Raw genomic sequence first — 15,353 nt, 5'->3', positions numbered from 1 at the left:
ATTTCTGTAGTACTGAACACAACCTCTGTTGTCATTTTCAACTGGGATGGCGTATCTTGCCAACATTTTTGGTATATGATGCCGGAATAAATGGCTTGACTCCCAATCCAGCCACTTCACTCATCGACAGAAGATGTCTTGCAGATGAAACTGAAGTAACGTTAACAGAGAAACTTCCATCTCTATTCACGCGGAATGACTCTACCTTTTCCTTTGCCGTGGAAACAACTTCTGCCGCAGTGCGGTTTGGATTCACTTGCCAGAAGTTGCGGCCTTCCTTTGAAGGTTGAAAAACAAGTGGAATTCCCTCAGGTCGCTTTTTTTATACATTACCAAGTAGGATAGCGTATCATCACAGTCTATGCATGTCTTCATCTTTGCATAGCTCATAGGTGGATGTCCTGTCTTCGTCAACCCGTGGTTTCTTGGCTTCACTTTCGCATGTCTCAGCCATATTCACTGAAGGTGCGCTGGAACATATAGTGCAGCGTTGAAAACTAGCGTCGCCGGCTTGATGACATTAGGCGCGTGCTGTGGCAATTCCGAATTTGGCGCTGATTCTGTGGCACTCATGCGCCTAGGAACGCGCTGTCGGACATATGGCTCGAGCCGGTGTTCTTTGCTGTCTACCGCCGTGGTAGACGTAGATGCGCTGCAGAGGGCAGCAAAACCACGCGATGTTGTGCGTGATCCTCAGCATATAGGTATCCCACGGGATGTCTGTTCTCTCTGGACAACAGCACTAAGTCTCAAAACAGTACTGATTATTCGAAGAAAATAGAAAATAATATCTCACCGAAGAAGCAGCGGCTGCTCGGTGGGACTTCTTCTCTTTCCAATAATATAATTAGTTTGATTAGTAAATGGATCGCTTTGGTACTTTTCTTCTTTCTTTTTTTGCACATTATTTGTCCGCTTGGGCAGATAATTCAGCTGTAGCGACGTAAACCAAGCAAATGTTGTAGGGTTTCTTCAAGTGCTCGTAGTAGAAATAAAATAAAATAAAATAAAATAAGAATAAGCTATATGTACAAACTATACGTATCAAAAGAAATTATAGCCAAGAGCCTGATTAATCGTTCTATGGCGTTATCGTACTGCAGAAGGGCACAAACCCGGTTCCCCTGGCTCCGGATGCTGTAATGCTGTACACGGTACGCATAATGTCGCTTACCGCGAAGATGTCGAACATGCCACGAAGTTTCTTTCTTCAGCTGCTGATGGCGCTGAAGCAATCTGCCATTTGTCAAGCAACCGAACATCACGGAGCTGAACACACTACGGTGTTATTCCGAGGTGTCACTAGATTAGATGCACTATACGGCTGACAATCGGCGAATACCGTATATACCAAACTGTCTTGAGTGTCAATTGTTGGCTGCTTGGAAAAAAAAGTATATTACGTATACAAGCGCATTTTGTTCGCAGTCATCAAAGGATATGTTCACGGCGAATATGAGATGGTGTCAGTAATTAGCGACGATCTGCCCAAGTCAGAATATATCGAGTATTCAGCACTTAAAGACGCGTGGCTTCGTCTTGAAGACCACACCCACCCCAGGTGTAGTTCGTTGCACCGTTCACGCTCACCACTCATTTCTCTGTTTCAAATAGTGTAAATAGGGAGCTAAATGTTTAAAAACGTTTACTTGCAATTGTCTTACTGAATCATCTTGCAACAGCTTGTACTGATACACAGACAAATGCGAGCGCAAAAAATGTAGTGTCGGTGCTCGCTAATTCTATTTCCTCCTCTTAACGCGCTGTGGCATTCATCGAGTCACTCCAACTGCTTCAGCAACAACTCGGCTAGCTGCTAAATATTGCTGGCATATCTCTAACACGTAAAGGAGAGAGAGAGAGAAAAAAAAAAAAAGGAACAGCGGATGTCGAGTCACACAAAGTAATCTTTTTTTCGCGATCTCGCGTATACTTCCCGCACGCGCTTTATGGGACATCTGCTACGCGGCGCTATCGCATCGGTGTGTGCGTGTGTATGTATAGAGGCCGCCGAGCAGCCTCCGCGCTTATCTCCGCGCTCAAATGGGACGAGGCAGCTCCGAAATCGCGTCGCACCTCGTGCCCTTTGTTAGCAGGAAACTTACTGCCGCTCAGTGCTTGGAGCATCCCGGAGCGGGGGGGGGGGGGGGAAATGCATAGCCCAAACATATGCTGTATATACAGTATAGTAAAAAAAAGAGGTTACATAAGGTTTATTTTTAATTTTCTTTCTTTTACTTTTTTTCCTTTTCTTTTTCACGACGCGGTTCCAAGGGAGTCTCCAAACGCAAATGCAAGTCTGCAAATGATGCCACAGCGCGGCGTATACGCGTACTCTGCAAATAATTGACAGGAAAGTTGCGGTTTGTGTTGTGAATGCTGTATGTATATGTTTGCAGAATTTTTATTGAATGCACGTGTGCCTGTGTCCAATGCGCCAGTTTCCCCAAATACATGTCAGCAGGATTTCAAGAGAGAGAGAGAGAGAGAGAGAGAGAGAGAGAGAAAGAGAGATGGAAAAATATGGAGCCAAACTAGACAGGTAATCTGGTTTCCTATGCCTTACACGGGAACGGGAGTATAACAGGGATGAAGAAAAGAAAGAGCACTTACACTGGAGTCCGGTCATGCTCTTCGATGTGAGCCTGTCACGTTTAATAGATGCAGCAAAATATTTAGAAACTGATTTGATCTAAAGTTGAATTGTGAGGTTTTAAATACCGAAGCTACACATGTGTTTGGAGGCGCCGCCGTAGTGGAGGACTCCAGGTTCGTTTCAGCAAAGCACCGGTATACGAGCGTTCTTGCATTCTTGCCTTATCGGAAGGCGGCTGACGGGGCAGTGAACCGAACTCGCGACCTCGTGCTCAGAATCAGGACGCCATAGCCACTAGTCACCGTGACGGGTCTCATTTGATTTTTAAGATATATTATGCTTTACCTATTAACTTATGTCCCGCCGGTCACATACGGATGATCTGTGTGCACGTCATTTGTGTTTACTACTAATTTGTTTCTGGGGATTATCTTTAGCATCGTGGCTGCGAAATTGCTACTTTTGACTCAGAACACCGCCGGGAGTCTTTTGGTCAACTACTCGCGTGCACAAGGTAGCCGAGCCGGTTGCGTTGAGGTGAAGACTCGGTTTGTGCTCCAAGTCGAATAAGCTATGAAATGAAATGTGTCTGTGATGGTGTTCTTTGGAAGAAAGAGTGAAACTGTAATGGGGTTGACTTATATGTGTGAGATAAAAGGCCCGGGTACTGTTTGGGCAGAGTTACCGCTGTAACGACTGTAAAATAGTGGCAAGGAATGAATATCCCGAACGCGGAACGCAGAAGAAAAAAAAAAGTCATGAGCCATTCCACTCTGTGAAGGTGAATGACCAGCGAAGCTGTTTAGCGTATGACACGGAGGTGACGAAGAATACTGAACAAAGGTAGGAACATATTTATTGTCCTAATCTGTGGTCATCGTGGCGATATAGGTACGCACACACATTCGCGTATCGCCTCTGTTATTAAATGTGTCCGTCACGTAAGACCATGAATCGCTCATACCCCCTTAAGCAATGGCTCATACCCTCGTAAACGCGGCTCGCCATTACGACGACAGTAGAGAAGTGAAATTCTACGATGGAATGATGAGCGGCAACTGAGCCAGCTGTGGAAGACGACGATGCTCTAGCCATTGCTGATGATGATAGTTTTTTGCACAACGGAGACAGCTGTGGAAGAGGACGACGACGAACGCTCGAGCAGTGGCATTTGCGCGGTTGTAAAACACTTTTTTTTTTCTTTCAAAAACATCTGTTCTTACCCTTGTGCCTGGGACCTCTTTGGGTTCCACGTGTGACAAGGGTAGTTCAGGGGGCGTTACAGGTCCCCGAGCCCACAGGGGTATCTGCCATTGAGCTTGGACCCTCTCTGCACTATCACTAGGATCGGCCCACATGATGATTTGTTTTTGTCAACATGTCGGGCAGATTTTTTTTCAGATCCTAGCCATAAACAGCTTCGCTGTAAAGAAAGCGCTAGGAATGCTGAAGAGCGTCGCATCGTGTCGACCCTCCTGGGGGACCGGAGGCAAATAGAAACAGCATGCACAGCACATATTTCTGCGCTCCCAATGATGCGCGGTCATTGAGTGCCGCTCCAGAGTGCGAGCAGCGGCGATGCACGCGGAAAAGTCGCCATAGGTCACGGGAAATAAGCAAAGGGGGAAGAGTGCTGACCAAAAATGGAAGGCGCTGACAGACACCCGTCCACACTCGATAGAAACACGCGCGCATGCACACCAGTGACGTGCGCGCTCGAAGTACGATTGTGTGACGAATTGGCATAAAAGGCACGATGTTCACACGCTCACGCTGGAAGGCTGACTTCGGAAGCATGAAAATAACTACACCCCCCTCTTCATTCTCAACCCTGTTTCAATACGCCACAGTCGAAGCAGCGGCCGCTGGAACAGCGTTCATCGAGCGGCTTTATAGCGGCTGTCCACGTACGTATATATTCCACACGGCTTCACTGGCGACGCGCGCTTTAGGAAGTCGACCTCGGCGGGAGGCGTGTCACAAATTGGAAATAGTAGCCGGCGCTCTCCGCGATTTGGCCCGAACAGGCACGCACACCTGTTGCGCGCTCGTTGGCGGTCGGCCACGCAGCGATTCGTCGTGGCAGCGCGCCTGTCTCGCTCGGAGCGCGCGCGGGTTTCTTTAGCATCGAGACGAGCGCGCGTCAGTCTGCAGCCGCCGTTCTGGCTGTCGTGAGTCCGTCACTCGAGAGGGGGGGGCTGTTCGATTCACCAAGCAGCGGTCGAAACGAGGATGCTATTTCGGCTGACGAGAGTCGTGTCCCCGGCGTTCCAGAATCGCCCCGAATGGGGTTGACGCTGCGGAGCCGGTACTCGCACCGCCGCAGCCTGACAGCCACGAGCATCCGTGCGGCGGCGGCGGCGGCTGCCGACTGCATGCGCCGCTGCTCGGCTACACCGACGCTGCGTGTGCGAGACAGTGTGCGCCCGCGTCGGTGCCGATCGACGGCCTCTGTTGCTGTTCGCTTCGAGTTCAAGGATCATCGGTGACTGACGCGTGGCGCATCCTATAGTAGTTGCAATCGGTTACTGCGATTCGAGATGCAGGCTGTAGACGCCCGCTGTGCAGCTCGAAGTGTCGGCCTAACGCGCTCCCCCGAAAAATAGAAATGGAGACAGCGACAACGACCAATGACCATGCATAGTGTAGGTGTACAGATACTTGTGAAGAACGACGTCGACGTTCAAGGTATCTGTCACCTAGCAAAGTCAGTAACATCATCGCATCTGTACTCAAATAGAACAAGTATTTCGCATCGTACGACAAGTCTGTAATACAGAGTCCGCAAGGAGGCCGAATGTTACAACTGCGCTGTGCACTGGTCATGTCCCAACCGAAATATAACGTACCATAGATAAGGCTTAAGAAGAAAGAATGCACCGAGCTCGACACCCAGATTAACGAAGCTACGCATCAAGCTTGCAATAAGACATACATGTAAATGCGAGCACGCGGCGCCTATAAGCCCGAAAGTACGCACCATTAAAGAACTACGTTGTTAACGTGCGTAAACGCAGGCAAGCGATTAGACAAATTGGAGCTGAGGTGGATAGGCAGTTTCTTCGCTCAGTCGGTTTAAACGTACTGACGCACCACCACCGGAAATGGGCGCCATCAACCCAGCGCGCGGCAAATTACAAGCGGCACAACACACGGAGAACGTTGTTTTTGTTGTTGTCGTTGTTGTTGTCCTTAACACGTGGCAGTGTATACTCACGAGACAGAGGACGTATGCGCTCATAGGTAAGAAAGCGCGCCTTCGTCTTTGTCCTCTCAGGACGAAGGCCTCAGCCAGACCAATGACCCCTTTCTTGCGTCAGCCGAATGTATTTCATGCCTGCAAATTACGTAACTTCATCGGACCACCTAATCTTCTGCCATCCTCGGCTGATTTGCACTTCTAGTGCCACGCATTCTGTTATATTAATTAACTATCAATGCATTTTTCTGCTCCACACACTACATGACCTGAACTGCCTAAATCTACTTTGTCCCTCCTAATTTCAAATGCAACAATTTGCTCTGTGATAAGCGTCATCTTGCATAGCTTCAAGAGACTGACTATACCAACCACGAGTTCCCTGCCATGCAGGAACGGGGGAGGGGAGGCGGGGGAAGGGGTAACACACAACCAGGAGTTTATTGAGCGCAGTAGTTATGCATGCATCTGCACGGATGCAGATGTCAACGACGTAGCATCTGCTTTCGTAATCAGTAATTTGGGACACGAGAGTGTAGTTTGGCCTTTTTATCGCCACGCGGCGATCCGTGACCCTTAATATAAGAAATTGCCGCGATGACACAAGCAGCGACGTAGTTAATCGTGTGTTGGCCAGTCGGTGAACTGATTCGACTCAGGGCGAAAATATAATGTACATTGAGCCGGCAACAATCTAGCGGACTCGCGTTCGCCTTGTCTTGAGAGTTTGACCTCCAGGAGACTAAACCTCTTAGCAAGGGCCAGAACGAAAGCGCCGGCTCCCGATCACGGTTACACATAGGTGGTCTTTTGTTAGTGGAAACGCCCTTATTGAAAATTTTCTGTGGCAGATACCGCGATTGTATCGGATCAGCTAGCTTGCTTGAAAGGGCGGACATTACTTTCGCGACAAATCGCGGCGTTATGTTAGCTAATGACTATAAGTTTCACTAATTAACCTAGTCATTATTGACTTTAGAGGGCAAGTCCTTATTGCAGAATTGAAGCCAATCAGTAATGTAGCAATATCGTTTTAGCAAACGTCGTGTGCTTTACGGAGCAGGGCTTTCCGGGTGGAGGGGGTCGAGGGAACCTAAAACACAACGCACTAACGCGCTGCGAAGTGTTTTATAAACATGTACGGAGTATAGAATACTCTTGCAGCAGATCGTCTGCCATGTAGTGCAAGTTCCTGATAGTCCCTTATGAGAAAGAAGGAGCGGCCCTTACACCAACCGCCACTCGGACCTTGGTTCAACCATACGAAGGCAATGTCCAGTGTCCCGAGTGCTCTGCTCCTGCGTCTGCAGCGGGTGCCCGCCATCTAGTTTAGACGTGCCCTGGGAGAAGGACGGTCCACGAAAGTGAACTTAGGGGTGTGAAATTAAGAAGCGGCCAGCCTGAAGGCTATGAACGGTGGCTCATAGACAACATACTTCATAAATCGGTGTCGCATTATACGTATACGTGCATAAAATCATCCTGCATGCTTACGTGTCTTTCATTCCCTTATTGTACCGCGTGGCACCCAGGCGAATGAAAAGAAAGATAAGTGTATATCTGTTAAAGGTCCAGCAGAGTCAGAAGTAGTCTGTGCAGTAAACCATTTGGGACCGCAGAAAAAGCGCTCGTCATTATAATATAATTTTTGTTACCCATACGCCCGAGCGCTTTCAATCCCTTTCATATAGAGAAGATCTTCGTTTTATTTCAGTGAAAGGAAACGGTGGTGCCGAAACGGTGGCGGCTGTGTTCTACACCGAATAAAAGCTATTAAGAGCGCGGAACAACGGCACGGTGTATCTGCACTCGGTACTGATTTTCTTTATTTGAGGTGTATACGTGCCACGCTCTCGGTTTCCCCTGCTCGCGCTCTAATGCCGCACGCTCACAACAGAAACGAAGTTTCTTGGCACTGCTCTTGTCACTGACGCCACTCGTATCGTAGTAACGCCTCCAGCTTGTGGCCGAGTGAAGATCACTCTGCTCCCGTTTATTCTGAAGACCAGCCGCAGCGATGGAGCGCACCGCACGCGGCTTTCATTGCGCAGACGTTCTTGCGCAGGTGTTGGTTATAAGACGAGGAAAAAACACTCTTCTGAAATGAGGGGGAAAAGAAGAAGAAGCCTATTGAAGGGGGTGTGTAGAGAAATGTATACCGGCGACTTTCCTTCTTTCTCGGACATAGTCGGCCTCGAAATAGCAGCGGAGGAAAAAGTCTTCGGCAGCGGTGCGCGACCCCGATGTGCGGCGCTCGCCTCCCGCGCTAGACCGCGATAACTCTGCGCCCGATCGATAAAAAAAATAAAAAAAATACGCCGGGCTCGTTTTACGACTCGAGACGCCATCCTCGACCGGCTGAAGGAACTGGCCACTGGGCGCGCGCGCTACAGCTATTAGATACGAAAAAAATAAACGAGAACGCGTCGAAGAGTGTAAAGCGATGGACGACAGCGCGCGTAACCGTTTATCGCCTGCCAATCCTGCGCAAGTGAAGAAAATCAAGAGGAGGAAAATTCGGAACGCTTTCTTTGTGCAGCTCCCGAAGCTGTCTCTCTCTCTCTCTTCCCTTTTCACGATGAAGACTCGGACTGGCTGGAAGGCGGTGAAGCAGTGAACGTCATCCCTGTTTTGTCAAGTGTGCGTTGTCATAAGCGCAAACCGTCCGTATGTACTGAAGGGCTGCGGCGATTCGAAGCGGCGTTTCTGCTTTGTTTGCCTTTGCACCCGCATGAGTCTTTTTTTTTTTCGTAAATCTCGCCGGTCTCACATCCGTCTCCTTTGTGGCGATCACGCTTCGCTAAAGAGGTCACTTACTTATAAGCGTGGACGAACTATACGGGCCTGCATTAAGGGGTGTTCTTTATCCTGCGAGAATTTCGGCGTGATTTGATGGCCTTTCTACTTGCAATTTTCCGTACGTATTGGGAACTATGAGAAGGAACTTGTCATCGCGGACACTGCCGCAGTTCCTGAAGAGCACCATCTAGATATATTCGTAAGGTATAGTGGCCGATCTCAGGCAAATCAGATGAATCGTATTGACTGATCACTGCTGGCATCACCCTGTGGAGGTGCTGTCACTCACTCACTCACTCACTCACTCACTCACTCACTCACTCACTCACTCACTCACTCACTCACTCACTCACTCACTCACTCACTCACTCACTCACTCACTCACTCACTCACTCACTCACTCACTCACTCACTCACTCACTCACTCACTCAAAATGATAACGGACTACAGTCCAACAAGTGAGTACTAAACCCGAAGAAAGGTATGCATTTGTCATCAGGGCGTGCTCACTTTGTTCTGCACTACTGCCCTCAAATATCGCTAGTACAGTGACAGCGACCTATATAAACAAAAGAAGGGTTTTCACACTGCATGACAATCTAAAAACTATTATCGTTGTCGATACTAAAAACGCTCTCAAGAAGTTGTCCATTCGTCCGCATACGCATCTTACAAACTGCTGAACCGAGTGACGTAAAGCCTCACAGTGCTTTGGGCGTAGGCGTAACTTAAAATCAGAAGAGAAAGTAGGCAAGGGTTTCGGAGGAGGCCTAGGTAGGCAGCCTGCCCATCGTCGCTCCGAGCTCCGGCCCTGCCCGCAGTCTGCCAGACGCGCGCTTGCACGTGGGCTTAGAGACTGGAATTCGGCGGACTTTTTAAACCAGTGTCTTTGTTCACGAGATCCCCGTCTGAAGCTCCGCCTTCCACGCGGCTTATCACGACGAGACGTAACTCTCATATGTTGTCTATGACTTGTAGCGGCACTCACTAATGCCTGCTCCTTCATCGTCGGAATAGCCAGGAGTCCTGGATGGGATGTTCGTGGGTGCAGGCAGACGATTGCGCATCATCTGTTTGATTGTCCTTGCTCCACTGCACAAGGAAATAGGCTCTGCAGCACGCTCGACAAGTATGACAACGGTCCGCTTACGGAAAATAAAATTCTTAGACCCTGCCGACGTCAGCCCGAGTTGCTCGGCAAGCGGAAAGCTGCTCTTTTTTTTGTGTGTGTTTGTTTAGGCATTTGGATTGAATGAAAAAACTGGTATCCTCGTGCTCGTGCGGACAAATTCATTTCATATCTTCTTTCTCCTAATCTTTTCTTGCCCATGCGCCTGTGTAAAGTAGCCAAGTGGCTGGGTAGCGAATGGGGTTATAACCTCTCTCCCTTTCATCTCTTCTAATTTTTTTCTTTTTCTTTTTCTTGTCAACCGCCGCGGTTGCTTAGTGGCTATGGTGTTGGGATGCTAAGCACGAGGTCGCGGGATCGAATCCCGGCCACGGCGGCCGCATTTCGATGGTCGCGAAATGCAAAAACACCCCTGTAGTTAGATTTAGGTGCACGTTAAAGAACTCCAGTTGGTCCAAATTTCGAGTCCCGCACTACGGCGTGCCTCATAATCAGATCGTGTCCTTGGTACGTAAACCCCCATAACTTAATCTTTTTCTCTCTCTCTACTAGACACAAAGACAACTAAAATTTAATCCCCTGTAACCACTGACACTCTTGCCTTCCATGCAAAGAACGAAAGCGCCTTTCTCCTTGAAATGCGTCGATATGACGCAGAAGAGCCACATTTGCGGGAATGCTGTCAGTGACGGGCACGCCCGCTAGTCGAGTGCATGACCTGCGTTGGTTCCTTCTGGCCCCTCATCAGGATGACACGCAAAGATTGAGCGCGCGATATATGCAAAACAGTCAGTCAATGTGAGAGTTAAGTTCTCCGTCAGAAAAGTAGCATGGTGGTGTCCAGGCAGCGTTTATAGTCGAAGAGACCTTACTTTCCGAACAAATGTTATAAATCAATCAATCAATCAATCAATCAATCAATCAATCAATCAATCAATCAATCAATCAATCAATCAATCAATCAATCAAATGTGTTTATTAAAGTGTCCAGGAACAACTTCGAGGGCCCTCCAGACAACAACAACAACAACAACAACAACAACAAATAATAATAGTAATAATAATAATTTATTGCACAATAAATGCATAGTACAAGAAGCTTTTGTGCTTCAGTGGATAAAACAGCGCTTTCTTAAAAGACGTAACTGGAACGCCAATGCATTTCTTCGGACACCTTGAAAATTAATATGTCGAAACCACTGCAGTCCAGAGAATTCGTTCTAAGTGGATACGCCTTGCGAACTCGCCGGCTATAATTCGTAGATTTAAATATGTGCCATGAGGTAATTAATGAAACAGTTGATTAGCGTAATTATGTAAATTATTTAACGAATCATTTTGATTTCTCGTAGAACTAATGGCTGCCTCGTCGAGTAATTTAGATCAAGGGTTAGAATTGTACTATCTGCCACAGGCAATTTTTAAAATTTTCGGACCTAGAAAAGTACACCTGGTATATTTGGTGTTATGGTACGCCTGACTATAAGAATAAAAAGACAACAATACAATATCGAAAATGCAAAAATTCATTATCGTGCAAGTGCCTAATATACTGTAGAGGTTATAAAAAGTGTAGGTGGTAATTGTCTACCTAAGGGGCCAGTCATGAATGTTCCAATAAGTGGGTAGCGCCACTTAAGATACCCATTTTGTTTTCCTTCCAATTCAAGGTTTCAACTTTCCACGAAGCAGTAAAATCTCCAGTAGGGCGGGAGGTCGCAAAACTCGGGTGGCGTGAGCAGTAGTTTTACCCGCGGCGAATTCATATGTTATCAGGCACTCAACAACCCTTGGCTCCGACCACGTTAGGAAAGTCCGGAGCTTCGTGTTTCCTCCTACGGCGGTTACTTTCATAATGCGCGTAGTATACGGCCTATACTTGCTTATTATTCTTTAATTGCTCGCTTGGTTGACCACGCCTTGACAGGCGCTTAAGCGATATAGTAAACGACGATGCAAGCCCAATTAGACAGCGAGTCCTGTCACCACTGCAATGTCTTCTAAAGTGAAACTTTCTCAGCCTATATACTTCCCCGTAAGGTCGCCATCACAAGCCATAGCAGCTGAGGGCGACGAGGGCACTGTTGCAGTTTTTAAGGGCTACAGAATTGGACAAGCGGCTGTAGCACGAACAGATGTTCACAGTGCTGCAAGTGCTATACTGCGCTCTGCGGTGACAGTGTGCGGCGGCAGTGACCAACTGTGATTGTATGTCTGTGCTCCTTTCTTTCCTTATCTCTACTTTGTTATCACTTTACCTCCCCCTCCCATCTTTCCCCAGCGTAGGGTAGCAAACCGGATCTTCCCCTCTGGTTAACCTCCCTGCCTTTCCCCTTTCCTCTATCTCTCTCTCTCGGACGTGGGCCTGCTGGGTTTCTCGCCGAGCAGAAAGTTTGCGCACCGCTGCGTGAGGACGGGTTTAACGCAAGCTGACGCTCAATAATATAACATTACACATCTGATGGCGTGATCTGAAAAGGGGGCTCCAGGCAGGGCAGCCCGACGGCTGTCCTTTCAATCACATGCATGCATGCATGCATGTGATCAGTAACCCTATACTCATAAAAGGCGAGAGCGCACCACTTACCCTATACCCTTCCCGAGTGGCATGCGCAGCTAGCGCTGACTGAAACGCGGTGTGACACTGCGCCGCCTTCGGGATCGGCCCAGGTCAGCCGCAGAAAGGACGCGTCCGGCGTTGTGTGACGCTGTCGCGCACGACAAAAGCGAAACACGCTCGCGGCGACGTTCGCGCGCAGCCGTGCGTCTCGCTGTCGTCCCTGCGTTGGAATTCGAGGTGCAGGCGTGACGGAGGCGCACAGAACGACAACGCTTCAACTAGACAAGAAAATAACGCAGAGACAATTGCGCAGTATGGCACAGTTGGAACTTGGCTTGATTTGATAATCATCTCCAATGGCTTCGGCGCAGATTTTTTTTTTTTTTTTTTTTTACTTCATCGTGTGTGGATACGAGTTTCATGCCGGAAAATATACGGCAGTAAAACACGTTGTGGGGCTGGTTGGTGGATAGCTTTCAATAGATTAAGCGCCAAAAGTGACGGCACACAAGAAGAAATACAGACAGGACAAGGCGCTACTTGCAACTGTTTATTGAAATGACAGGTGGCTGATTATATAGCCATGAGGAGAGGGGAACTCCAGTGTCTGAGGATGAGGATGAGGATGAACGGGTATGTGAAGCGAGGCTTCATGATACGACAATCATGTATAAAAGTAAAGATTCTGTTGCGCGGGAATTGTTGGAGGCCAACGAGATTAAGAAAAGAGGGGACAGCTGTATCAGAACCCCGTCTTTGAATATATACACGAATGAAAGTATGTTTTTAGATAAGTTTTAGATTTAGATTAAGCATGATTCCCTCTATCTTCAGTGTTCTCGCACGTGCGCATTCACATATTTAGTGTCCCTCCTTTTTTTCGTTCCCCTCTCCTCATGGCTATATAATCAGCCACCTGTCATTTTAATAAACAGTTGCAAGTCGCGCCTTGTCCTGTCTGTATTTCTTCTTGTGTGCCGCCACTTCTGGCGCTTAATCTACTGAAAAATATACGGCCCGCGAAAAAAAAAAAAAAGCGTCGGCACGAGTTTTTACACTCCCAAGGTTAGTTGTAGTAGTAAAACATAATACTCAGAAAGTGCATGGGAAAACGGCGCCGGCGGTAGCTCAGTTGGTAAGAGCATCGCACGCGTAATGCGCAGACGTGGGCTTGTATCCCACCTATGGCCAGTTGTTTTTTCATCCACGTTCAACGCCATTAATATATCGATTCCTTAATTCAATTAGTAAGTACAATTTCCCCTATGTTGTCCTTGGTGTCTCTTTGTTGGCTTCGTACGATATGATCATATATATATATATATATATTACGCTGACAACTGGTTCTTCAGAGGAGACCACAAGTGGTAAACCCATCAAGCCAGACCGCTACTCCTCGAATGCCCCATATACGGGACGCAAAGACAGCAACTAGAACAAGAGCTACACTCCATTGATCTTCACCGACCTGTCTCACTCGCGAAATTGCTGGGCCCATGGCCATCGAAAATAGCACAGCGAAAAGCATCGAACGCACTTGGAACATTTCTACGAAGAGAGAGAGAGAGAGAAAGCAAGGGTAGGAAAGGTAGGGAGGTCAACCAGAACAGCATCCGGTTTGCTACCCTACACTGGGAGTGGGGGAAAGGGGAATAGAAAGAGGAAGAAAGGGAGAGAGTAAGTACTGAGTACGTGTGGGAGGGACAGCGTACACAATGACACTATAAGCGGTCTCTTAAGCCCGTGTACTTCAAGTACCGCACTAGTGCACCAATCGCTATTCGAGCCAGTGACGGTTGTGGCCACGGTCCGAGTATCTTTGAGAGAGGCATCCTTAACAAGTACTAGATGTCGCACTGAATAGTCACACGATGTTACTATACCTTGCTTCTATGTGTAAATATTAGCGCTTGTATATTACGTGTGATACCTTTCTTCTTTTTTTTTGTATTCTGTGCGAGCAATATTTTAACTCTGTGTAATTCCTCATCCGTTTACATGCTCATTGCAGTCTACGTCACGGCCGCTTGTGTGCGTTTGTGACTTTGTTTCAAACTCGTTGTGGTGCAGCTTGCATTCCCCTTTTATATAGACATGTTTATGGGTGTATAGGACTGTGTCCTGTGGATTTCTGACCCCATGGTGTGGTTTCCTTTAATTTTCTGACATATATTTCTTATATTGTTGTTTCCGTTATGCGAAAAGGAGTAGCCGTCACCACTACGTTTCTCCCTTTTATTTTCATTCCAATCAACAACAAAAAAGAAAGAAATATCTCTCCAGCTATTTTTCTTCTGCTTCCGCCATCACGTAGACGCACGGGAGCTCCTAATTCTGCTTTCGAGTGATAGCGTCGATGTCGCGGGTCGCCTAAAAAACTGGGAATGGATTCTCTCGTGCCTCGGGCGACGTAAGTGTGCCTCTAAGCTCCACGTTTCGTGGGAAACGTGTGGTCGCCTCCATGCACAAGACGCGTGCAGGACTCACTGCTAGTGCCCCCCTCCCCGGGGCAGCAGCAGGACGCGTGCGGCAGTGTGTGGGCCCCGATCGGCGGCAACCAGGAGACCTCTACGAGAGGCGCCTGTTCGGAGACGTGTGTGTGTGTGTGTGTGTATTTTGTGGCTCCCGCTGTGGAACTGGACCAGGACCAACCCTTGAGCGGTGCGACTACCGACCAGGCAAATCCCGATCGCGCGCCGACGCCTGCGGCCACCATGAGAGAGGAGCGCTCGCTAACAGCACCAGCTCCCTCCCCGCCCGCCTCCTCTAGATGCCGCACTGATCGAGCTTCCCGATGCCGTCAGCTAATTCGAAAGTGTCGCGGCGGCTGCTGCCCAATGCCCGAGGCGCAATTACTGAGCCACGTGTGGCCGAGCTGCCGTGAGGCGCGAGGCCAAACGTTTTTTTTTTTCTTTTTACAAGGTAAGATTTAACTGCGCCCGCCACCTTTTAAGTATCGAGCCCTCATTCGGACAAATCAGGTCATTTTTTAGCTACGAATCCCGGCCAGCTCCCAGCTGTGTCTCTATGGGACGATGGAAGGTGAGGCCGCGCTGCCTGTGTATGCCT

The sequence above is a fragment of the Dermacentor andersoni genome, chromosome 1, assembly GCF_023375885.2.
Source record: "Dermacentor andersoni chromosome 1, qqDerAnde1_hic_scaffold, whole genome shotgun sequence".
Classification (NCBI taxonomy): domain Eukaryota; kingdom Metazoa; phylum Arthropoda; class Arachnida; order Ixodida; family Ixodidae; genus Dermacentor; species Dermacentor andersoni.
Note: the sequence above shows the minus strand (reverse complement) of the source record.